We start from the raw sequence: 25000 nt of genomic DNA on the forward strand, positions 1-25000 counted from the left end.
CGCAATAACAAGGCAGAGGAAGATATACTGTTTATTTATTTTTACATAAACATTTAAATATCTCTATTTACGTTCATGAGTATGTTTCGGTCAACTAGTTATAGACAACTGGAGACCTCTCCAGGCGATAGATAGATAGATAGATAGATAGATAGATAGATAGATAGATAGAGAAGGGGTGTGTGAGTGAGAGAAAGAGAGGAAGAGAGACAGAGACAAAGAGAAAGAGAGACAGAGATGATAAAAGTAAATAGACACCCTACTAAAAGAATACATACATGTATAAAGTTTCTGCTACTTTCGCAAAAGGGGTTGGAGGACATGAATATTTTCATAGCGATGTAAAACTTTGTAATTGCAATGTTCATTTCCTTAATTAATGGTTTTATGCTTTATTGTCAAAATCTTAACGCGCATTTTTATTTACGTCCGGGGAACAATGGTGTCATTTTTTAATGCAAGATTTAAACCTAACAATGAGTACAACTGTATCCTTCACCTGTTACATATTGTTGCCCCGCATTCTATGGACGTCCAGTGCGAATGCAGACCCCAATATATTACTGTACCTCCTCCTTTGAAACATACTTATATAAGTTCTCTATTGAATATAGTGTCATTATATATCTGGTTATGGGGTGTCTAGCTCCAAAATCTTTGTGACACATTTCCATTCCATGAACATCCAGCATGAACAAATGCGACGCAATATTATTGTGTCATGTTTGAACAGATATTCTGAAGGCTAAGAAAATGTATTATAAGTCAAGCTTCACGTTCGACGCCATAACGACCTTAAAAGAAATTTTCAAAATTAACTCTTAGTGCATTGCATAATCAGCTATCGGGCGATCCTATGGGGCGGGTGATAACACTAAATTGTCTTAACATGTTATTATATAGATAATTGTTTGTGTTTTGTTTGCTTGTTTGGTGATTAACGGCCTCATAAACCACGCTATGATCAATTTAAGACCAAACGGTTTGTTTTAATCGGTATACATTAAATGCAGTTTGGTTTTATGCCAGGGCGACGGATCACTGGTGCTATATTTATTGAGACAAATACAAGATGAGAAAATTGTAGATGCATTTCTAGTTTGTGAAACAATTTTGTCTTGTAGAATAGAGTTGATTATTATTCTATTTTTAGATTTCTAGTACAGTCTAATTGTTTTCTAGTACAGTCTAATTGTTTTTTATTCTAATAAGTATCTTTTATTTGAACAATGTCGAAAAGTTTTTCCAGGTTGTTTACTTGGAAGGATCAAGATCTTATTATTACGAAATCTTTACATTCAATTATATAGACAAGCGAGCCTGTCTCTGCTTTATCGTTATTTTCATGGCAAGTGCTCGTCTGAGCTCCAATCTATGGTCTCCTCTCGCCAAACCTCCACGAAAAACACTCGTCTAGTCAAAACCACTATCAATAATTTCCCACACTCTTTATCTGTGCCTAAACCTAAACGTAGATTCCATGAACAAAGTTTCATTCTTAGAACTGCATGCATGTGGAACTCTCTTCCGTTTGCCTGCTTTCCAGCTGTCTACAATTTGATTGCTTTCAAGTCTAATGTAAACAAGTCATTCAATTTATAAAATTTCCACTATTCACGATTACTACGCTATAATCCTATTGATTCCCATTAACTCTCGAATGACTTCCGGGCCTTGATAAGTGGTGAGTTCTATGCAAAAAAAACAAAAAAAAAAGTTTGTAGCATAGTATACATAAAGAGGATCTTCTCCTTTTAAGAGTGTGTAGTTTGCTATTAGGGCAGTTGTTTCATGCTTTCTGCTATTTAGTGGAAATGCACTTGTCAATGGTTTGTTGGAATACTTGCTGCGTACGAAATCGTTATGTCAGGTTCTTCCGTTATAAGATAATGATGTTGATAAAGGGACTAATTATATCAAAGTGATAACTAGTAGTGATGATGATGATGATGATGATGATGATGATGATGATGATGATGATGATGATGATGATGATGATGATGATGATAGATGGATGGATGGATGGATGGATGGATGGATGGATGGATGGATATCTTTGTTATGGACGTTGGTTATACAAAACTTTGTCGCCCAGCTTTTGTATTTAAATTGATGCGGGTGTTCCAGGTTCCAGGATGGTCAACACCGGGTAACATCTCACGTCTGCTATTCATGATGCCCGATCCACAGAGTCGATATAGGTCAGGCCGCATGCAGTCGCATTACTTCTCACGCTCTCAGGCAACGTCTTCCTCGGTTTGAGTTAGTAAGAAATAATATGACAGAGAAATATAAGCACATAACAGTGCTCGCCGCCGGCAGCTTCCGGATATGAAGATGTATATGATCAGGTGATGACCATTTATTGACTAGCGGATGTCCCTCTCTCCGTTGTTTTTAGTGAGATATGCACGTTTCATGACGTGGCAGTTAAGATGTTCGATACTAATCTTGATTTTCTAACCAGCTGTTCGACATTCTTCAATTTAAAGTTTCCTAGTTAAAAGTAAACATTTGAATTTATTGCATTTGGTAAACCTGCCATTGGAACGAAGGGAGAGTCTTCTACAGATTGTTGACTGTTCCACTTTGGTTTGGTTCCTGGTGGGCTGTGGCTCAGCGGCCCGCAAGACCCTTCCTTTTTGCATATTTTTTTAATATTTATATTTAATTAACAAAATCGATACCAACAAGGTTGCGAAATGGAATATAGCTGATCTCATCTGGAATTCAAGGTTTGCATTTTGTTGTTTAGAAATTGTTAGGGTGATATAACACTTTCAAAGGAAACTAACTCCTTTTTTCGTAAAAGGCAAAGTTACCTCCCCTATTTTAACTCTGGTATGGGAGTTCTCATGTGAGGACGCGAGAACGGTATGAGAGAGACTGAGGAAACCTATAGGACTGAATTTGAATTATTAAGAATAGGTTTGGAAGAACCATTACATTTAAAAGGACCATCATAACAAACTGGTGACGAGTAATCGACCCTATAATAATAATAATAATAATAATAATAATAATAATAATAATAATAATAATAATAACTAGAAAAATACATAATGCAAAATACTGAAAGGATAATTATGGCAGCGAGAGACACTGAAAATAATTTTTTTAAACAGAAAACAGAGAGACAAATGACAAAACAAGAAAAGAAAATGGGAAGAGAAACAACTCCACGGAAGATTCATAAGAATGACAAAATATGAGAATAACGAAAACACTTGGACATGGATGCGAAAAGGATTCAGTTTCTCAGTTTACTGAGAAATTGAATCCCTAATAACTGCAGCACAAGATTATTCGATAAGAACCAACCATATCAAAGCAAAGATCGATAAAACACAAGAAAACAGCAAATGCAGACTCTGTGGGACAAAGAGACGAAACGATAAACCATATAGAAAGTGAATGTAGCAAACTGTCACGAAAGGAATACAAAAACAGGTACGACTAAGTTGGGAGGGCAGTATACTGGGCATTATGCAAACAACTGCATTTTGAACGGACAGAGAAATGGTACAAGCATAAACCCGCAACAGTACTCGAAAACGCGAACCACAAAATCCTATGGGACATGGACATACAGACGGGCAAACCCATCCAAGCAAGAAGACCAGATGTAATAATTAACAAGAAAGAAAAATCCTGTCAAATCGAAAATTTTGCTGTCCCAGCTGATCACAGGGTGAGTATGAAAGAAAAGGAGAAATGGAGCAAATACATAGAGCTAGTCAGAGAGTTAAAAGGGATTTGGGTGATGAAGAAAATCAAAATAATACCTATAATATAAATAAATTAGGAACAATCCCGAAAATTTGTAGAAAAGGGTGGGAGAAATTGTAATCAGAGGAATGGCTGCAAAATACAACGACTAACGATAATGTAAACGACTGAAATATTAAGGAAAATCCTTGAATGCGGAGAATAATACACATGAACCACATGCGTGAGCCAGACAAACTGCTGCAGAGGCAAACATGAAGAAGCTTTACAAGGAATGAAGAACACTGAAGTTGCATATCAACACGTTCTACATCCCCATCACGCATCCCCTCCCATCACAGTTCCCCCTCCCCCACCCAAAAAAAAGTGTGAAACCAAATAGCCGAGAAGAGTCAAGGAGGATGAAAAGACCGATGAGAAAGCACTGACCAGACCTCCGCTGGACAAGCGCGAAGAGAACTGGGACCTTGGGGAGACTTAGTGCCATTAAAATTCCAGTACAGATCAATGGCCGCTGCCAGCAAAAAATCAATGGTAAGAGGCTGTTGCGATGATGCAAATTTATTTGCAAATGCTAATGAAGGTGGTGGAGAGTGCTGGACGTCTGGGGAGACTTGTTGTCACTCAGGTTCCAGGGAACACCACAAGTTTTCAATCAGATCTTTTATGACCTGTGTGAAAGCTCCATGTGGGCCAATAATAATAATAATAATAATAATAATAACACAACTAAATACAAATAGGTAAACACAAAAGCAAATAAATACAGTGAGTTGATTGGAACACAAAAGAGAGAGAGAGAGAGAGAGAGAGAGAGAGAGAAAAGGGGAAAGCGGGAGACTTGATTTCGATAAGCGAGGCTTCCCTAGCAGGAAAAAAAAAGAGAAATAATTCTAAAAGTAAACGTTACACGTGAATTCCTTTTTTGTTTTTCGATGCTTCATCGTGTTCTAACCTACTAAAGAAAATACTGTTCGAACTAACTATATAAACGTGGCTTATTGACTAATTTACAAGCCAGTCCCCTCAAATACGATGTTTTGATCTAATAGCCTCATTCTTTCGGCCGGCTGTACTTTGGGATTCCCTCTCTGCTCACTATTTTCCATACTGCCCCAAACATGAAGAAATATAAACGTGATGTAAACAAACATACCGCTGCACAATCCCCTCCACACTTAGGATGCCCCTTATAAATATTTCCCCTAATCACAGTAGTTCCTTATGTCTCCAGTTGTAATATGTCTTGCTTGGGACGAATACATGTTTTTAAAAGTTAAATAACACATCTATATATATAAAAGCGAAAATGTATGTATGTATGTGTGTTCGCTTTTTCTGTATGTCTACAAAAGGCTTTTTTGGCCATCATTCTCGGTTGGCTCGCTCCTTCTTAAAACTTATATGTTGTCTAAATAATAATATCTACGACTAAGGAACTTGGGTCGCAGTTATCTTTCATTTACCCGACTTTTATAAGCTATTTTCGAGATATTTTTTTATCGCGTCAAAGGTTCGGGGTTCAAGCCTACCTTTCTACTAAAACTTTTTTTTCTTTTATACCTCCAAACACCTGGCCAGCGTTTTTTTTTTTTTAAACAGGGTTGTTTTGATCTAACCCCCCCCCCCAACACACACCTCCAAACACCCGGGCAGCGCCGGGAACCCCCGCTAGTAACCTTATAAAACAATAATGAATAAACATATAAAAATTTGAATCGACATTCCGCTATAAAGATTTGATGCTATGTCTACGTTGCAAACTTATGTGGAAGTAACCTTAGGAAAGAAATAAGGGTCGTCGTTATACATGTATGTTTAGTGTTTAAACAACATTTGACGGAGTCCTCCATTTTTGTTACTGGTCAGGTATGCATGCTCCATGCTTTTCGACCACCTTCGATTTAAAGTTTCCCAGTTCAAAGTCAACGCTTGGTTTTATTGGTTTTGGTGAATCTGTCATTGGAACAAAAGGACAATAATCTACGCGTTGTTGACTGCACCACTCTGGTTTGTTTCCTGGGTATTATCAACTTCTGATTGATGAATTGTTTCTCTTTCCTTTTTGTATATCTTATGTAACAGAGCTGCTGACGCTGGGTTATCAGCAGCAGCAATATACAAATGACCGAGCCAGTGTGCGATGTGACGTTATAGCAAAGATAAAAAGAACATAAGTTTTCGAAAAAAAAAAAAAGGAGTGTGTTTGAAGCGTGGTCGGTGTTCAGAGAAGCCGGTATCCGAGGCGTGTTCGAGACGTCGATGATCCGACACATGTTTCAGATATGAGAGAGCGGAAAACACGTGCTTAAGACATGAGAGGGTGGGAGAGGACTTGTTCGAGACACAAGTGTTCGGAGAAATCGGATTCGAGACGCATTCGAGGCGCGTGGGTGGCGTCATTAAAAGTCATGCGCGACTGAAAAAGGAATAAATACACTGTTTAAATGTTAAGAAAAAAAACAATGCGTTGTTGGAAATACCCGATATAAAGGCTTTGTAAAAAGAAAAGAAAAAGTGCGCTGGCTTTGTTTTTTTTTTTTTGTTTGTTTTTTTTTCCTTGCTTTTGTTTCCTTACGTCTACATGTTAGGTCCGTTAAAATGTAACGACATCGTTAAACAAAGATGTAGAACGTTACACTAGTCTTGTAATATAACAAATGAAAAACAAAACTAACTGATATTAACAATGTTGTAAAATGGAACGTAGGTGGCAGGTTGTGAATTAGTAAATACTGTAGGTCAGTTATTAGAATAAATATTTGTGTTGTTTATGGGTCGCTGCTTTAAAATTGTAAGGCATAGTAATGAGTTATCCTCTGATGTAGACATGGGGCTCAGTTTGCTGCTTGGAATAAAACGTGTACACTTAACGAAATTGGTGTCATCAAAAAGCGTTAATGTCTGAAACACGGCATTTAAACACGCTTATCAAACCAAAATAATGGCCAATAATAGCCTTTGTAATTGCGAGATAACGAATAGCTAGCACGATAGCTGTTAATTGATTAATGATAAGACATTTTGTTTTGCTTTTTGCGTTGTTGTGTCTGCAACTAATGGCGATTCTACAGGGAGTAGGACATCCACCTCTTCGAATGTTAAATGGTCCCTAGAAATACACGCGTACACGCACACACACTTTAATAATCTTTAATGTTAGGATGTAGTTCGATTTAAAAAAAAAACATGCTGTAACAAATATTTCATCTTTTTCCCGCGACAAAATCAATGTAAAAAAAAGAGGAAAAATAAGAGAAACCGAGATCAACTTTTTAAAATGTTTAGTCTCTTATTTGCACCTTTAGCTTTGTAAAGGTTGTCGCTGAGTTTTGACGAGAGCATTATAAGATGCATTTCATCGTTGAAATGAAAGTGGTATTTTAATTTGACTTAAAGTCTCTATTTTTTAATACTATACTTTATACTAGCATTCATTTATAAATAAAATAGAATAATACCAAACTCCAGGGAAGACCTGTGTGAGAACGCTTCCTGAGAGGAGGAGTAGTAGTAGTAGTAGTAGTAGTAGTAGTAGTAGTAGTAGTAGTAGTAGTAGTAGTAGTAGTAGTAGTAATAATAATAATAATAATAATACGAACACATGACCTGTCATATATAGATCAAAAGATTCTAAAGGAGGTAAAAAGGAGGAAAAAGAATTTAGCCATGGCATGGATCGACTACAAAAAAGCGTACGACAGGATCCCACAAGCATGGATAATAGAATGCCTAAAAATGTATAAAATACCAAGCAGGATCACCAACGTAATAGAAAATGCAATGAAAACATGGAAACTGGAATTGACAGCTGATGGATAACACATAACAGAAATTAACATACAAAGAGGCATCTTCCAGGTGACTCGCTATCACCACTACTGTTCATCATAGCCATGATGCCCTTGAACAGTATTTTGAGAAAGTGTCAAGCCGGATACAAGTTCTCCAATACAGAGGGAAAAATGAACCACCTGATGTACATGGACGATCTGAAACTTGTTGCAAGGACCGAAAAGGAGCTAGAGACACTAATCAACACTACCAGAATCTTCAGCCAAGATATCCAAATGGAATTTGGAATGGAAAAGTGCGCACAACTAGTTAGAAGAAAGGGAAAACTGGAAACGACAGAAGGCATGGAACTACCCAACCAAACAGAAATGAGGGCACTAGGGAAACAAGACGACTATAAATACTTGGGAATTCTGGAAGCGGACACCATCAGATCAACAGAAATGAAAGAGAAAGTTGGAAAGGAATACCTCAGGAGAACAAGAAAACTCCTGGAAACTTAATTATATAGTAGAAACCTAATAAAAGGTATTAATATATGGGCTGTATCACTAGTAAGATACTCTGGACCGTTTATAGGGTGGACAAAAGAGGAACTGAGACAACTCGACCAGAAAACCAGGAAACTCATGACCATGCATAATGCACTACACCCAAAGGACGATATTGACAGACTCTACGTGAAAAGGAACGACGGTGGGAGGGGACTGATCTCTATAGAAGACTGTGTAAAGGACACGACAAAAGAACTAGAAAAATACATAATGCAAAACACTGAAAGAATAATTATGGCAGCGAGAGACACTGAAAAAAACAAAACAGAAAACAGACAGACAAACGACAAAACGAGAAAAGAGAAGTGGGAAGAGAAACAACTCCATAGAAGATTCATAAGAATGACAAAATATGAGAATAACGAAAACACCTGGACATGGATGCGAAAAGGACATATAAACCGAGAAACTGAATCTCTAATAACTGCAGCACAAGATAACTCGATAAGAATCAACCATATCAAAGCAAGGATCGATAAAACACAAGAAAACAGCAAATGCAGACTCTGTGGACAAAGAGACGAAACGATAAACCATATAGTAAGCGAATGCAGCAAACTTGCCCAAAAGGAATACAAAAACAGGCATGACCAAGTGGGGAGTGTGGTACACTGGGAATTGTGTAAACGACTGCATTTTGAGCGTACAGACAAATGGTACAAGCATAAACCCGCAACAGCACTCGAAAACGAGAACCACAAAATCCTATGGGACATGGACATACAGACGGACAAACCCATCCAAGCAAGCAGACCAGATGTCGTAATAATTAAAAGAAAGAAAAATCCTGTCAAATCGTGGGCTTTGCAGTCCCAGCTGATCACAGGGTGAGTATGAAAGAAAAGGAGAAACGAAGCAAATACACAGAGCTAACCAGAGAGTTAAAAGGAATTTGGATGGTGAAGAAAGTCCAAATAGTACCGATAATAGTAGGAGCACTAGGAACAATCCCGAAAAACTTCGAAAAAAGAATGTCAGAAATTGGAACCAGAGGAATAACTGCAAAAGTGCAACGACTAACGATAATGGAAACAACTGAAATATTAAGGAAAACTCTTGAATGCGGAGAATAATACAAGACAATATAACAAATAAGCGTTACAGGGAATGAAGAACACCGAAACTGCATATTTACAAGTTCTACACCCCCCATCATGCATTCCCCCCATTGTTTCATCACCGACCCCCCCCCCAAAAAAAAAATTATCAAAGGGCCGAGAAGGGTCAATAAGGACTGAAAGACCGAGGAGCGAGCGCCAACCAGACCTCGGCTGGACAAGCGCAAAGAGAACTGGGACCTTGGGGAGGCTGAGTGCCACTCAAATTCCAGTATAAACCAATGGCCACTACCAGCGAGAAATCAATGGTAAGCGGCTGTTGCGATGATGCAAATTCATTTGCAAATGCTATCGAAGGAGGTGGAGAGAGCTGGACGTCTGGGGAGACTTGTTGTCACTCAGCTTCCAGAGAATACCACAGGTTTCCAATCATATCGTTTGCTGACTTGTGTGAAAGCTCCATGTGAGCCAATAATAATAATAATAATAATAATAATAATAATAACAACAACAGCAACAACAAGCGGGACCTGTAGAAATTCAACAGCGGACTCTTTCATGTGCAATATATTAATGTTGGTATACTGTGGATGTTAAGCGTAAATTGAGGCGCCCTGATATTATTGTAGCTCTTTTGTTAAAACTGCAAACGTATTTATCTATGTTAGCAGAGACGCCCGGAGTAGCCGGGTCGTAAAATACGCTTAAATATGATATTTTAATTTATGCAAATTTTGTACATATTTTTATAGAGTCAATTTTTTTATCGATTCTTACATATTATGAAGTTGTGATTTCAAAAATAAAATCCATACCTATATGATTTGGGTGCATCAGCTTGAATCGAAACTGAAACCAAAACTCATGAGGGAAATATATATATATATATATATATATATATATATATATATATATATATATATATAACTTCAGTTCCTTCAGCTATAATCGAAACCGAAACCAAAACTTACGAAAAATTCAGTGTAAGATTATTTATAAATAAGAAAAATAGATGATATGGGTGCCTTCAGCTATAATCGAACCTGAAACCCAAACTTTTGAAGAATTCTTATTAAAATTATTTATTACAAGAAATGGAAAGTCATAACAATTAAACGACACTCACTCGGAAGAAAAAAGATGTAAGCGTGACAAACAAAATAACACACACGCTATCGTATTAAGAAGAAGAAGAAGAAGAAGAAGAAGAAGAAGAAGAAGAAGAAGAAGAAGAAGAAGATGATGATGATGAAATAGAAGAAGGAATAGAAGAAGAAGAAAATTAAATAAATAAAAATAATAAAATATGTTGTTTTTTTAAGGAGGAGTGGCTGATACCACACATAATAGCGGCCAAGGAGGATAGACGTACCAAGGAGAGAAAACACTAATCAGACCTCCGCTGAATTAGTTCAAAGATTACTGGGATTAGGAGGCTAATTATCACTCATTTCAGTGAGGGCCAATGATCATTGCCAATGAGAAATCAGTGGTAAGCAGTTGTTGCAATAACGCAAAGTCATTTATGTTGTCTATTAAAATAGGTGAACATACTGGAAACGTAAGAAGACTTGTTGTGAACAGAATTGAAATGATTTTTGGACGGAATTTCGAGCAAAACCCTTTATTTATTTCACGGGGGTAGCATGCTCTTGTTCCATCAGCCATGACTGGATAGAGGTCCTAAGTAATTCGCAGTTGTATTTTTCGGTCGCCCACACTGGAAATTGAACCTTCAACCTTCAGGAGAATATCACTTTTTTTACAATTAACCGAAAAATACAATTGCGAATTACTTAGGATCTCTGTCCAGTCACGGTTGACGGAACAAGGGCACGCTACCTCTGTAAATAAATTCTGTCCAAATTTCCGAGTTCGACAAGATACACCTGAAGAAGGTCAGGGGTTACATCGACCAAAACGTTGTGAAAATAACACTCAAGATGAGAACAGTAGTCCGATAAATCCCAATAATACAAATAACCAATCCTCATCTCAAAAATTCAGAAACGTCAGAACAGAAATGAAGTAGAAATAGTGTTGCATTATTTTTATGTACCTTCGTTATGTACAAAATCCATTACATGATTTTAATTCTAGAAAATGTCTCAAATTTTAAGCGTTAAGCTTAAAAATTCTTTTTTTAAAAATTGGAATTCAAAACATCTTTCTTAATCAGTGCCTAATGATTATGGATCAAATTAAATCTGAAATAGTTGGATTTTTAAATGGGAGATTGTGTCCATATTATGTATCCATAAATAATTTTTAAAAATATTCCAAAGAAACTGGGGAATATTTATTATTTGGTGTTGAATACTTATAGTAAAAAATTCATAAACACTGAAATTTCATGAAAGGGCTTCCACTCCTTTTTTTTTTTTATCTAATTAGCATAAAATTAGCTCAAAGTAAACATAGCCCACATTACCAACCTATGCGCATAGCAGCTATCTCCCGAAATACAGAATGATTGTTTAATTAGTTTATAAGTAAATCCTGCACATGTCTATCTATATAGTTATCGGTATATCTATTTATATATCTATGAAGTTGAGTTTTTTCTTGCTCTGACATAGTTAATAAAAGCATACATTTTCTATAAAAAAATATGAAAACGAATTTATTAATATACTCAGTTATGGATACGCGGGTAACTTCATGGAAGTTAACTAATTTGCATATACTTTTAAAAAACGAGGGTCAATTAATTACTTATTCACTTTTTTATGACTTCCTATTAGATAACTGGTATCCTTTCACTATTACGCTGAATTGTATTTATGCATGGTTTCTACATTCGGTATAATTGCGTAGAATTTAAGAAGAAACAGTTTTAGCACATGGAAATATTGTAAATCTGTCTATCTATATAATATATCTATTTATATCTATATCTATATCTATCTATATATCTCTCTCTCTCTCTATATATATATATATATATATATATATAATATAAAGCTGAATGTGTGTGTGTGTGTGTGTGTGTGTGTGTGTGTGTGTGTGTGTGTGTGTGTGTGTGTGTGTGTGTGTGTGTGTGTGTGTGGTCACGAATAGGCTCTTATATGGTTGACTATTTAAAAAAAAAATGATTACATATAATGATAGATGTATCGAGACACATGAATGGGTATGTTTGATCTGGCAGAACGGTGGTTCATTAAAATTGTGGGGGTCTGCATTCGCGCCTGGTCCACAAAGTATGGAAATAAAAAATTGAAAAATTAAAAATAAACGTTTACAAGTGTTTTTGATATAGATGTACATAAGAATACTTTGATAAGTATGTTTTTTAACTTAAATAGGGATGGTATGATAAAATTGTGGGGTCTGCGTTCGTGCCTGGCCTCCATAGAATGGAAATAGAATTTTAATATAGATCCACAGAATATTGTGATAAGTGTTTCAGTGTGAACAGGTATGGTATAATAAATTATGGGGTTTATCTATTTTATTTTTACTTTCATCATATTTTGCTTTGGTTTTGATACCCCCAAATTCGAAGCTATCTCTTTACAACCCTTCTTTTTCATAACCTATCATACTTTCATAAATCAAAGTCCATTTTCTGTTGGCTGTTTTTGAATCCAGTCAACGACGGGTACTTTATCTAGTATATATATATAATGCTCCTTATCTTGAGTTGAGCATATTGAGAAGTGATACACGAATTACCATTAGCGTATAAAGCGACGCTCTTTGTGTAAACAAATCGAGCTTAGGTATTTCGGACGATGTCAAAACATCGTTAATTCACAACTCACACAGCAGTCACCGATTAGCGTAATGCTTAGGAGCCTTAATTGTCGTACAGGCGGTCGGGTTTCGATCGTGGTTTGAGGTAGTTGCCTGTCTAGCCACACTGATGAGCTGTGAAACAGCGAAACAGTATTGTATGTGGATGACTATATATATATATAAGTGACCTTGTCGGTGTGTGTCTGTGTGTGTGTGTGTGTGTGTGTGTGTGTGTGTGTGTGTGTGTGTGTGTGTGTGTGTGCGTGCGTAAAGTCTCTACAAAACTCCTGTCTACAGAGTTGAAATTTGATATATAAGGTATTTTGACCTGTATCACACTTTCGAGTTGTTTGTTAGCAAAAATTGCTGCTAAGGAGTCAAAATTGAAAACAAAACAGTTGGCCTTGGCAAGGTAAGGTAAGGTGAATAAAACATTTCTCCTGTGGTTCTTTTTGTGGATACTCAAAATTGATTATTCATAGCTAAAAATTGATTAATGTTTAACGTTTCGTATTCATCATAGTCCAGATGCGCTGGAGAGATAAATAACGACCAAGCCCGAAGCGCTAAATGTTCTGGTTCCGATGCTACCAAGTCTTATTTTTTTATAACTTTTTAAATCATTACTATACATTGGATATTTATCAATAGAGAATTGGCTTTATAATAGTAAATAAGAAATCTGCATGAATTAAAACATAATTTTATACATAAAATACGCATCAGGTGCGCTTGAAAGCCAAATTACAACGCAATATTACGAAGAAAAAAAAAACATATTTTACGTGTTTGAAATTTATAATTTAAACATATTTCGGAGTCAAACTCCATCGTCAGTATTTTGTTTCTTTTTTTCTTGCCATGTTGTAAAGTTGATGATTTGGCCGACATTTCTTTCTCCAACTTTACAAAATGGCAAGAAATAAGAAAAAGAAGAAAAACAAAAGAAACAAGCAAGATACTGACGACGGAGTTTGACTCCGAAATATATTTCAATCATAAATTTCAAACAAGTAAAATATTTGTTTATTTTCGTAATATTGTTTTTGTAATTTGGCTTATTATGCGTATTTTATTTTATTCAAAGTAAATCAACGCTTCTATAACGGAAATTATACCCCTGACGATAATTTTATGCATATTTTACGATCGGGAAACGCCGGTGTCCTGCTAGTAAATATATAAATAGATAAATACATGAGCATACCTAACTCATACTAAACCTTATATCTAGAATCTTTATTCCATTTACATGTTATTTCTAGAAAATGTCTAAAATTTACACTTTAAGCTTAAGGGTGTGTTTGTTTGTTTTATTTGTTTTAATTTTTTTTTTTTTAATTCGGTCAATATTGTTTGATTGGCGTCTTGTGACTATGAATTAAATTTTATGAAAATCTGAAATTCTTCAATGATACGCCCCGTAAATCAATAAATCAATAAATAAATTCTCTACATAGACTAAAATTTGAGGTGCAGTTAAACGACCGTGCTGAAGTAATCTTATTATTATTTAGAAATCTGTTCTTAACAGGAGAAATGAGCTTTATTAACTATTCTGTATTTTTACCTGGCAATTGAATAAACCGTACAAATGTAATTTAACTCTAAAATTCCTCCTAAAAAAAATAGGACGGTCCGTTTACTATAAATGCCATACTTTCTAGTTGAATATCTATTGTTGAAATATAACAAAAAAAGATGTGATTTTTCGTAAATACAAGCTTAAATTAAATATATCCTACATTACAGCTGTATTCCAAAATTCATAATTATTGTTCCTATTTACAATGTCTCCCCACGGGACAGAGTTAGAAACCAGGGTCGTTTTTTTAATGTGGAGAAAAGGAACAAAAATAAAAATTGCCTCAGTCGTGAAGAATTTCTCCTTCACTGACAGAAAACAAGAAATTGAAGTGCAGCATATGAAGAACATATACTACACTTTGATCTTGACCCGAAAGTACAATATAATTTAAGAGTGAATCATGCATATATAATCCTATACATATAAACTGAATGTACTGTATATTTAAGCAAACGTTAAAAATAGCATAAACTTCTTAATTATACCATTTTTTTTTTTTTTTTTTTTAACAATTAATACATCATGAACGTTTTCGGTTTTTCCTTATCATCATCAGGAGAAAAGGCAAACAGAAAAAAGTTGAAGGAACAAAATCTACTTTTGAAATTTTCTTCTTTTATGTAGCTTTTTTGTTTGTTTGTTTTAATGTTTTTTTTTTCTTTTTATTTTTCATCTAATGATGATTCGACGAAGAATCGAAAAAGTTTGTGATAGATATGCAACGTACTTTAATTTTTGGAGGGAGGGGAGTTAACACAAAGATCGAAAGATCGAAAACTTTTTTTTTTTTTATTTCAGGTGGAACGATAAAATTATCGTCCTAGAAAAGACGACATGAATCTATTTCCGTTTGATGAAAACCGTTTTTTTTTTTTTTCATTTAACTTTATTTTTTACAGACTATCAACTAATTGGCCAGTTGTATACAAATCCCAAGAGCGACAGAATCCTTGTATCATGTCTGGAAGTGAAACAATGTTCAATGAACGAGATCGGAGAGGCACTGCTGTACAACTCATGCATTCTGCCGATCCGAGTTATGATACAGGACCATTGCGGGCACCTTCAAAATGTGAATCCGGACGGTTCAACGCTTGAGGGCATAGTTCAACGCATCAGGCGACCTACGGTTACGGTCTTTGTTGTGCTTTCAAGTGAGGGCCACATCATGCCACCTCACATCTTCGAAGTCGGCTTAAATGTCAACACCAAAAAAATAAATTTGTTGAATATTTACGAGCTGATGCCTAATACATTTTGATAAAATTTCACAAAAGTCGAAGCTTCCTAACCGATCTCTGTCTTTCGTTTCCCATTTATATAAATTCACTTAGATTAATTACAACTCCTATCACCTATCATTAAGTTTAGTAGTATTCATAACGATTGGTTAACTATTAGGTTGGTGCAAAAATAATGTCAGTGTTATATATATATAGTTAAATGTAAAAAAGCGACATTATTTTTGCACCAACCTAATAGTTTAAAAGCTAATCATATACATCAAAATATACAAGTATATACTACATTGAATACATACCAGCTCTACTACATAATCAAGTTACTTGAATTGGGTTGTTTTTTTTTTTGTTTTTTGTTTTTTTTTCAATAAAAGTTTTAAAATAAAGTAGTGTTTCTTTCTTTAGGGCGACAATTTTATTGTTTTACACTCTACAGTTAAATAAAAGCTTTTTTGTTATTTTAAAAATAAAAATAAACACTGCTTAAATTCACACAATATACAGTGTAACCCGAATATAAAAGACCCGAATATAAGAAGAACGGATATAAGAGAGATTTTATCTTGTCCCAAATTAGAGCCTGTGTTAATGTACAGTGTAACCCGGATATAAGAACCCCGGATATAAGTATAACCTGGATATAAGATAGCTGTAGGGGCCTGGGAATGGGTATCTTATATCCGGGTTACACTGTTATAAACACAAAAGGCATAACTTTTTACAAACATAGATAGACGTTTCGTAACAATGAGTACAAGCAACGATGGATGAGGAGGCGTATGTTTGCTAGTATATATACTCAAAAGTACGTTTCCAGCTTGAACGTATCAACATATACTTGTATTCCATTTCACATTTCCGGCATAAACTCAGAAAAGCGAACAGCACATGTTTTAAATAACTAGGTCGTCCCTATTTATGATTCATTCTTTTTCTTTTCTTTTCTTTTTTAATAAAAATACTCAAATATTAAATTTCAGGCAAACCAGAAGAATATCCGACTCAAAATCAGCAGCAAACGGTGTTTGATCAGTTATAGTTGCGGATATTAAAGACTTCCTGTTTCGAATGGCTTAATGTTTTGGTTTGCCAAGTTTTAAACTAATTTTTTTACTTATTAATTATTTTAGGTGAAAGTACAAGTAGTTAACAAAGCTCCGTTTCTCCCCATGTTAAGAATGGTTTTCTAAATAGTCTTCTGCAGTTTACGGATCGTGATGTAATAATTACGTTGTTATTTAGAAAGCCATTATTAACACGGGGAAAGGGGGTTGTAACAATTCTGTATTTTCTCTTAAAATTTCATAAATAAAGTAATAGATTTAAGAAACTGAGACTCATTTATATTACGTATGAAGTTTAATATCAGGAGCTAGATCTGACCGAACACCGTTTGCTGCTGACTTTGAGTCTGGTACTCTTATGGTTAGCCTAATTTTATTCAATGAATACCGATTTCGTTTGTTTTTCGCCATTTGTGAATTTTTGGCGTGTTTAGAGAGGAGCCAGTTGGTCAAATTTAAAATCTAACAAAGAAATTAATAAACGAAGCAAACATATGATCTCAGAAAAGAGATATATGAGGTGCCTTAAATAAGTTTTCAGACTTTTTTAGTATGAGCACTTTTATTGATAGTACGTACATAGAAATGTAGCCCCCCTTGAAGTAATCTCCTCCGGCTGCAATGCACTTGTTGTACCGTTCCAACAACTTCTGGAAGGACTCATGAAAGTCTTCGGTCCTGGATATGACCTTAAACTATATCCGATGGTGAGGCCCCAGCTTGTGGGCTTTGGGGAGTGTGGATCCACTCTTTAATTGCCATTGCTCCCAGGTCCACTTTGATCCGGAGTGGTAGTACCTGTTAGGGTCCCAACTATGGGTTAAATAGAAACCGACTTTAAAAAAAACAAATATACTCTATTAAAAAATTGTTCTTCAAAATCACTGGATTCAGTATTAAATAACCCAAAAGGGTTGATATGCCGTAAAACAAAAACAACCAACCAACCAACATGAAAGTCTTCTTGTGTGAGCGTGTCAATGACCCTCGTCACAGACTCTTTCATTTGCTCAATTGTCTCATAAGACAGCTTCTAAGGTTAGTTTTTTTTTTTTGTTCTTTTTTTGAGCTTGGGGAATAACCAAATAATCACAGGGAGCAAGGTTTAAAATATAGGGGGAGGGAGGAACCGTCTTGATCTCCATCTTGGTAAAATAGTCTGTGACAAGGATGGAGTCGTGGACTGCACCCTTGGGACAAACTGAGTGCCAATCCCGCATCTTTAGCTTTTCGCAAATACGTGGGTGTACAGTTCCCACACTGACATCAAACTCTGCACTTATTGCCTCTATAAACACACAACGGTCCTTATCCATGAAATTCTTTATTTGGCCAATCAACTCTGGTGTTCTGACTTCCTTACTCCTCCAACACATCTCATGATCCCTCACAGACTCCCTGCTTTCCTTGAATCTCTTATGTCACTCAACATTCAAGATGTCCCAAAAAAAAAAACAGTCCGAAGCATTCCATACGTTTCTGTGGCATTTTTCCAAGTTTAACACAGAATTTTCTTGCATACTGTTCTTCGAAAGTGTCCTCACATCCAGATTGCATTTTTCAAATTAACCAGCTGTGATAATCAGGCTTTAGTAGGATGCATTCCAATTCCTGCTGTAGCTGTTCATTTGAACCTGAAATCATAAAAATTGGTCACTCATCTCATAAAATGTATTGTAATCACATACTGATTTTTCAAGATTTTTGATTTGAAAATTTTTTTTAATTCAATTTTGAATGCCTAAAAAAAATCTGGGAAGTTATGTCTTGTTTCAGTTCACATAATAAATCAGTTATGTCGCAGTGCGGATGAATATCGTTAGTCAAAGCGGACTTCTTCCTGTGAGGCTTGTGTACCTTTCAGCGTCACTCCCGAATGACTCTACTAGCAGGTATTTATAGCTTAACCAGCCAATCACAATATTGCAAGTAGGAAAGACCCGGATGTACTTATATTCATTACATCACAAACCGATAACATTTTTGCTGTGTTGTTTTCTAAAACAACAATATCGATACAAAAAGAAAAATCCCCTTTAAGAACTATCTTTTATTTATCTCGGAGAATTTAATCTCTCTCTCTCTCTCTCTCTCTCTCTCTCTCTCTCTCTCTCTCTCTCTCTCTCTCTCTCTCTCTAAACACGTTCCTTGTTGTTTATTATAAGTGTACATTATATTTAACGAACTCTCCTATTTGGAGAAGGCACGTTAAACAGACCATACCCAACTTTATTGCAATGATCTACCCTCGCCAAACTTTCCCGAAAAACACTCGTCTAACCACAACCACTATCAATAATTTCCCACACTCTTTATCCGTGCCTAAACCTAAACGTAGATTCCATGAACAAAGCTTCTTCCTTGGAACTGCACGCCTGTAGAACCCTCTTCCAATTGCCTGCTTTCCAGCTGACTACAATCTGATTGTCTTCAAGTGCAATGTAAACAAGTTCTTGATGAACCGTCACCTTTAACTAATCCAATTTATAAAATTCCCACTACTTATGTTTACTACTCTATAATCACATTGACTAATGTATACCCATTAGCCCTTATCCTCGAGTGGCCTCCGGGCCTTGATAAGTGGTGATTCCTGTGTCAAAAAATAAAATAAAATAAATAAAAAGTGAGGGAGGAATAAATAATCTCGGCTTAACATTTATGTAATACTAGATGTACCCATGACCCGTTGGGTCACAACCAACAGCACTTTTTTGTTTCACTTTGATTTCATGCGAACATTTCTCAATTAACTAATCAGTTTATTTCCTTCTGTAGTAGTAGTAGTAGTAGTAGTAGTAGCAGCAGTAGGAGGAGGAGGAGGAGAAGGAGGAGGAGGAGGAGGAGGATGCACTCACTAGAAGTTTTCACGGAGGTTATCGTCAATAATTGCTCACTGATAATAACCGGTGGCGTCGTTACAGATCGCGTATGGCGACTCTATGCAAATACTGACCTGTGAGCGAAATGGCGTCACGGTAAGGAGAAAGAAAAAAGACTATAAAAAACGGAGAAGGAGTACGTTAGAGAATAGGGTCGCGTTACAGACGTGGGTGACGTCGCGGCCGTAAAAAGAAGTCACGTGTAGGAGGGGGAATAAGGGAACAAATGTCGTTATTACAAAAAAAAAATATATATATATATATATATATATATATATATATATATATATATATATATATATATATATATATAGTCTTTCCATCATCCTTGACATTTCACGGCTATTTTGTGTGGAATCGACCGAAGCAGATTTGGGAGGCGGGGTTGGAGGAGGAGTGCAGTTTATAAGACTTATTGCAATTTCCATTTCTTTGAGCTTATGTGGTGCTGTTTCTATATTGTCCATGTTAAAGGCCTTAGATATATCTCGGCTACTGCCTTTGCCGCCCCTTCTTTAATAGTGTGTGGTATATACTTTCAGACATTACAATTAGGACATCTGCAGTTGAATTATCGTGCCTAAATTTATACTGTCGGTCGGGAAGAATTTTATTATCTAGGAGGTGGTGAACTAGTGATTGGTTGGTTAAACACTGAGCGGTTTTGACGAAGAGATGGGGGGAAGCTAATGGGGGCGATAATTGAGAGGGTCAGTTCTTTCACTGGTACTACAGAAGTAATTTTCCAGCAGTCAGGTAAGCAGGATTCGGTAAGGCATTTGTTGAAGAGTTTGGCGAGAACTGGGGTAACATCAGCGGAGCATTTTTATAATAGTAAAGCAGGAGTACGATCAGGACCACACTCTTTCAAAGTGTCTAGGTGTTTTAATGTTATGAACACGAGAATATGAATCAAATTTAATGCAAATCCGAAACATTTGAATTTTCAAATGCCTAAATTATGTCCCCTAAAAAAACTTTTCAAATATTGCAAAACAACTAAAAATTGGGGAATGTTTATCAATTGATGTTCAATACCTGTTTTTAAAATCTCACAAAAATCGAAGGCATTTGAATTTTCAGAAAATAATTTCCACTCCGATTTTATCCACTTTACATAAAACTATATTAAAATAAATATTGACCACATTACCAACCTTTGCGCCTAGCAGTTGTGTTCCGAAATTCATAATGATTGTTTCATTAGTTTAGGAGTAAATCCTGCACATACAAATATATAAATATATAAACACGCATGGCTCTATGTAGGCAATAAGATGATTCATAACAACTATGAAAAGTGGTGAGGTGTAAGAACATATGCTTACTAGTATAGAAATATTCTCAAGTACGTTTCCAATAGCAACGCGAAATCTAATTATATCGCAGTGTGCACATAGATACGAAGAATTTGCCGGCATTGGTTTGTATTTTGTTTCGCATTTCCGGCATAACACAAAAAAAGCAAGTAACTGGGTCGGCCTGGTTGGCGAGCAATTAAGAGTGAAAATGTCAGTTAGTGAACTTAAAGAAATAAAGAAATGTACATTCAAAACATATACCATCTTTGTTTCTTTTTTTTTCTTTTTTTTTTTTTTTTTTTTATTCTTATCGTGCGTGGTTCCCAGGGTCATTTCCCTAAATTAGGCCTGGCCAACCTCTTTCCGAAAAGCACCCCCTACGTGGAAGATGGTAAGCAAATGTCAATGTCATTCTTACTTGTACTCCCAACCATATCCACTACAGCACACCATACGCCCAAGCAAACGCCTAAGAAATGTAGAAAAAGTTGATTCGGTGTTATTGTAGATCAACACCATCCGCTAAATCACTCCTCCCCACTCTACAAAAAGAAACCAACGTAAATGGATTTTTCAGGCGTGGTCACACTGAATAATCTGTCTGAAGGAAAAAAATTAAATGAATTATTTTAGAATTTAGAGAGAAGGGTGTCCAAATTCACATTAAATTTAACATAAAATGACCCCCACTTCCGCTTTATTCTAGCGTTTTAGGACTGTTAACAACCTCTACATATTTGCTATTGAAGTTAAATATTTTTTTTTTTTGTTTTGTTTTTTTGTTTTGTTTTTTTGTTGTTTTTTTTGTCTTGGGGAGGTCAACTTCAGCCAATTATGTCTGATTTTACGAACTTGTACCTAGGATTTAGCATTAGTGATAAAAAAAAAACAAAAAAAAACGTTAGAATGATCCGGAAATGAGGGATTATTTAATGTTAAAGTCATATACGAAACTGATCTCCGCGCTAAATTTTAAAATGGTTTCTTTTTCTTTCCTTTTTTTGAATTCTTTCCGGCAATTTTTTCAGGGTGTCCACACGCAATTGCCTAAAAATAAAGATTGAATATATTAGAGAGTGGAGTGTTGATTGCTTTCTTGCAATAACAAAAAAAGGACAATGAAGATAGCGGTTTCAATCCTACTCAAAGCCGACCAGGGGCTTACTTGGCCAAAAACGTGGTGATATGACAACAACTATGGAAGGCAATAATTACTGAGAATGCAGGAGATTCGGAGTTTCTATCCCGTCGTGGTTGCAACTTGACGAAGGCCAAAGGAATAGTTGTCCGAAACGTCGTGAAACAACAACTAAAACAGATGAAGATAATAGTCCGCAATAAATAAAAATCTAATAAGTTATAGTATTTATTAATGCATACATAAAGCATACCCGGTGAACCAAATGCAAGTGAAATACAAACGATTGCACTGAAAGGGACTGCTAGAATCCTGAAAAGATCTCTTGGTTGGACTCATTAAAATAGGGGTAAATGTCAGACATCTGGTTGGATGCCCCACCCCCTAGAACAAAAAAGTTTAAGAAAAATGAAAAAAAAAAAAATTGGAAAAAAAAAATAATGAAAAATCCTTAAGCCATGGATTTTCATGAGTCGGCATTTTCTTTCCGAATTGATACATAATAGCACTGAAAAATCTACATTTCTTGACGAAATCTGGTCCAGTTGCCTCCACAGAACCTGGCCCAGGTAACCTCAAAGAATAATATAAACTTTTTTCTAATTCTTATATATTATTCATCTGAGTCAACCCCGATCAAGTATATACCAACTTTGTGGATCTTTGTTTTGTTGTTTTGAACTTTTAGCTGTACATACACACTTACAAACTCAGCGTACACAGTCAACTCCCATTTTTATTATAGACAAATAATAGCGCTGCCGGGTGTTTCCCGAGCCCATGAAAAACAAAAATAGAATAAACATCTTATTATTAAAACTTCTCTCTCGGTCTCTCAATTTTCCTGTTTTCTCTTTTCTCCCCAACCCGCACTTTATCAACCGCATGGCCCAATCCTTTCTTGTTTTTTTATTATTATTATTATTATTATTATTATTATTATTATTATTATAATAATAATAATAATAATAATAATAATAATAATAATAATAATAAACAAAATAGAGAACAGAGAGGAAGGGGATAAGACGAGAAAAAATGGGAATAAAAAGGCACAGTTCCACAGAAGATTCATAAGGATGACAAAAGATGAGAGACACGAAAGTGCTTGGAAATGGCTACGAAAGGGACATCTAAACAGAGAAACTTAACTGCTTATAAAAGCCGCAATATATAACGCGATCAGAACGAATTATATCAAAGCAAAACCCAGGAAAATAGCAAATGCAAACTCTGCGGGCTAAGGGACGAGACTGTAAAGCACATAATAAGTGAAAATGTAATATTAAGTGGAGAAAGCGGTAAACTATGAAGTATGCACATAACTGCATCTTGAACACTCGGACAAATGATACAAGCACATACTTGAAAATAAAACTCGGAAAATCCTGTGAGACATGAACAGTACAAACAGATAAACCCATCTAAGTAAGAAGGCCAGAGGGAAACGTTCTGTCATGTCGTTAATTTTGCCGTTCTAGCAGATTATAGAGTGAATATCAAGGAAACGGAGAAACTAAACAAATACACGAAACTGACCAGGGAGCAAAAAGTGATACGGAAGATGAAGAAAGTCAAGATAATATCAATAATCGTAGGAGACTAATACACATGAGCTACAAGCACTAACCGGCTGTATGGATGCTGTAATGGAGGGACAGCGGAACAGTTGAAGAAACTGCACATGAAAACAAGCAAAAACTGAAACTGCATAATCGAAAATTCAACTTCCCACCTTCAAAAAAAAATTTTTGGAGTGCCGGTATCAACTGGTGCCACACTAAATAGTAGAGAAGGGTCAAGGAGGATGGAAAGACCGAGGAGAGAAGGCAATAATCAGACCTCCAATCAATGAGTGCGAAGAGAACTGAGACCTTGGAGAGGCTTATTGCCACACAAATCCCGGTAACTACCAATGGTCATTGCCAGCGAGATGTCAATGGCAAGCGTCTGTCGCGATAATGCAAATTCATTTTTAAAGGTTATCGAAAGAGGTAGAGAGTACTGGAAATCTGGGGAGACTTTTTGTCACCGAGACTCAAGAGAACTCCACCGGTTGTTGTCTGTACGCAATCTTTAATGATGACCTGTGTGATAATTCCTAGCGAAGAAGAAGAAGAAGCAGAAGAAGAAGAAGAAGAAGAAGAAGAAGAAGAAGAAGAAGAAGAAGAAGAAGAAGAACAACAACAACAACAACAACAATAATAATAATAATAATAATAATAATAATAATAACTATCGGGTCCTGTGGAAATTCCACAGCGGACCACATTCGTATGTGATATACTGATGTTGGCATTCTGTAGAAATTCAGCGTAAATGGAGACACTCTGATATTATTGTAGCTCTTTTGTTAAACTTGCAAAAGTATTTATCTAAGCTAGCAGGGACGCCCGGCGTAGCCCGGTCGTAAAGTACGCTTAACTATATTTTAATTCTTGCATATTTTGTATATAATATTATTATTATCATGTTCTATCGATTTTTATATATTATAAAGTTGCGATTTCAAAAATAAAAAAAAATATATTTATATGACTTGGGTGCATCAGCGTGAATCGAAATCGAAACCAAAACATATGAAAAATATATATGTATTTACATCAATATAACTTGAGTTCCTTCAGCTATAATCGAAACCGAAATCAAAACTTATGAAGAATTCTTGATAAAATTATTTATAAAAAATAGATTATTGGAGTGCCATCAGCTATAATCGAAACCGAAACCAAAACTTATGAAGAATTCTTGGTATAATTATTTATAAAAAAAAGAGAGATGAGTTAAGTGTCATCAGCTATAATCGAAACCGATCAAGTACAACATCACTGTACTCCAGAAGTCAGATCTACTTGGCACAGCAAACATCCTACGCCAGGTGCTTTCCATCCAATTGCCTCTTTGGCTAT

At 35.7% G+C, this 25000-nt stretch overlaps 1 protein-coding gene across 1 annotated transcript in view; it reads right to left on the reverse strand.

The window, feature by feature from the left end:
• Nucleotides 1–25000, reverse strand: part of LOC145243447 (uncharacterized) — a 93844-nt gene that overhangs the window by 55547 nt on the left and 13297 nt on the right. The gene's annotated exons all lie outside the window — the stretch shown is intronic.

The sequence above is a fragment of the Euprymna scolopes genome, chromosome 22 (assembly GCF_053919585.1).
Source record: "Euprymna scolopes isolate OS-2025 chromosome 22, ASM5391958v1, whole genome shotgun sequence".
In the NCBI taxonomy this organism is placed as follows: domain Eukaryota; kingdom Metazoa; phylum Mollusca; class Cephalopoda; order Sepiida; family Sepiolidae; genus Euprymna; species Euprymna scolopes.